Below are 3113 nucleotides of genomic sequence, written 5' to 3'. Positions count from 1 at the left end.
AAGGAAATGGGAAAATAGCGAAATAAAACCCAAAGAAGTTTTTAAAATAAAAACAGACAAAGATCTATGGTACGAGGATTGATTATGCAAGGGGAATGTGTTAGCACCCCTCACATATGTGGTACTCCACATGAACCTTTTTTAAAATATATGTAAAAATAAATTGTTTGCAAAAGATGAAAAGATGGTTTTTTGTTTTTTTAATTATGCTTGTCAAGACGTTGCATCTTGTGCCTACATACCTCCTCAGTGCAATGGAGAAGTCAGAGCATTTGTAGTTTTTCTCAAAAAGAAAACATGAGGGTTTGTTTTAAAAAAATGAAGAGACATTTTGTCATCTTAGGAGAGAAAACTCAGCCATCAATCATGAACATGAGAACAGATGGATCTTCGAATCATCAATGAAAGAAGGGCTCCAACTCGGATATCAGTCAACAAGTATGCCACTATCTCTTTGAAGTGGAAAAGAATCAACATCATATCAATCAATATCATGGAGATAGGAGAATTACATATTAACTATGATAATTACTCACATCTAATCTTTTGAAAACAAACTTAAAAGGAAAAGCCAACATGGAAAAAGGTTTGGAGTTTGAATACAAAGAAGATTTTGAAAATGAGGGAGAAGATTTTGAAAATTTAAAAAGAAGGGAATGAGATGGAGAGACTGTCCTAAAACATAAAGTAAAAGTTAAGGACAAGAACAATCTAACAACCAAAGAAGCCAACACTTTATAGAAAGTCAACATACCCCCTTCCTTTGGATTAACCTCAAAGCATAGTAAATAAAACACTTGAAAAAATGGCCAGAACTCCAAGATAATAATCCCATTTAAGCATTGTCTTAAGAATCTTGATTTTGCCTCAGATAAAATTGCCTCAGATAAGCAATCCAAGCTTGTTGATTCAATGAGACACCTGCATACAGAAAAGTCCCATATTCCTTGAAGTAAACTCCAAGGACTTCAGACAAAATAACAACAAGATCACACAAAATCCAAAGGTCTCATATGAAGGATCCAAGTTCAAGATCTTAATTCTAAGTCCAGAGGTCCAATTCCTTTAGCTGAGGATAGTAACCATAGTCTAGAGAGCTGATATAGGCGGCGGTAAAAACTATTCTAGGATGTAGCAACCATTGTCCATCCCTCATTAAATTCCAGACACCTGCTATTGGCGGCTATAGCAAGTAGGCGCAATCTCCCAACTATTCTTTCTTTTTCTGGCTCTCTTATCGCTGTTTTGGGATCTTTGCAGTTTTTAATTTATAATATTTTATTTTTGGTGGGCATTAAGCAATGATTGAATTGTTCCACAATTAGAATTTCCAATACAAACTCATGGTTTTTATGAGTTACGATCATCTTATTTTTAGCTTTCACATATATTTCTTCTTATCTTAAAAATTTGTACTCGAGTTTCCTTGGAGCATCTAAATTATTGTTATTTCATATTTCTTTGTTGCCACTCATATTCCCTTTATCCTTTTATTATAATTATCAATTTATTTCTACTGTTTAGTATGATTGCTAATTTGATTGTAGCTCAGTTTGTGATGTTTTTCACCATGAATGAGTAGTCCTCTAGGGATTAAGGGTCATGAAACAAGACTTCTCTCATGAGGTATCCATGGAATTCTTGCAATTCGATCATGAGAAATTTTGTTTATCTTTTATTTTAAAATATGAATTTTAAAACTACGTCTCTTTTGAAATTAAAGATTACTCAAGCACCAATCATACACTGAAAATGTATTGTTTCGTTGTCTAAAAGTAGATTTTTAAAAAACTAAGTACGAGTCAGGAGAATGTCCAGACTTAGTTGAGAAAATTTCTAATTTTACACCTGTGTGAAAAAGGTTGTCTAACGAATAATTTAGGCTAGTGAGAGCGGGCGAATTATTTATCTTAGACACGAAAAATATGCTGACGAAAGTAGGTGTTGTCCAAAATTGTTTATTTTCTATAATCTTATTGAATTTATTATGATTAAAATCAAGGAACACATGGATATGTCTGCGCAAAAATCATGAATCCTAAGTCTTGTTTGTTTTATAATATTTAAGTGCTTTTAATTTAAGTTGTTTTCATAAGTGTTTTTAAGTTAAACCGTTTTCATTAAAAAATATCTTTTCGACCGCTCTATATTTATACCAAAAAAATAGCATCAACATTTGGTCTATGTGGATTGATAACTCTCTTTTTATACTATTTCACGTTGTCGTACACTTGCGACGTGTTAGTGAGGTAGAAGAATTAAGATTAGTAAAAGGGGTTTGGTTTCAAGCTATTGAGTTTCATATAGATTTTAAAGTGGTTGTTCAAAATATTTTGGATTTTGGACATGGTAATATAATTGGAATGTAATTGGTACAAAAAATTAGACAAATGCTGAAACTGGAGTGTGATTTTGTCATATTTATCGTGAGTCAAACACTCGTGCATATGTATTTGTCAACATGGAGTATGATCTAGGTTCTAATTTGATGCTTTATGAACGAGTTTCTGATCAAAATTCTCTTTTTTTGTTAGGTTGATTGTTATGTAATATTTTTTCTTTGACTTTTGACACTCTTTTTTAAAAAAAAAAAACTTAAAAGTATATGAGTGATTTAGTAGAATACACATCATTGATTAAATGTCAGTTATTTTTTATTAATGGTGCTAATACTATTTCCTTCAAAGAAAAGATTTTGTTTCATTAATACTATTTCCTTCAAAGAAAAGATTTTGTTGTGGTATATTTACTCCTCCCTCCGTTCCAAAATAAGTATCACAGTTGACATTTTCACACAGATTAAAAAAATGTAATAAATGAAAGAGATAATGACAATTTTATCAAATTATTCTTACTTGTTATTGGTGTATTCTTATCATTATTAGTGTAATGTGATAGTAAACGAAGAGTATTAATTAGAGGATTCATTTGGAAGATAAAAACTAACATTGTATTGGGAACTAAAAGTGACACTTATTTTGAAACAAATAATTTTTATAAATTTGACATTTATTTTAGGACACGGAGAGTAGTAATTAAGGTATCACACACTTATATCAAAATTTCAAAATTTGATATTGGTTTTGGATAGTGACATCTTCTTTTTACATATT

This window comes from Vicia villosa, unplaced genomic scaffold (genome assembly GCF_029867415.1).
Source record: "Vicia villosa cultivar HV-30 ecotype Madison, WI unplaced genomic scaffold, Vvil1.0 ctg.000477F_1_1_1, whole genome shotgun sequence".
Taxonomy (NCBI): domain Eukaryota; kingdom Viridiplantae; phylum Streptophyta; class Magnoliopsida; order Fabales; family Fabaceae; genus Vicia; species Vicia villosa.
This window is presented reverse-complemented; position numbering follows the sequence as displayed.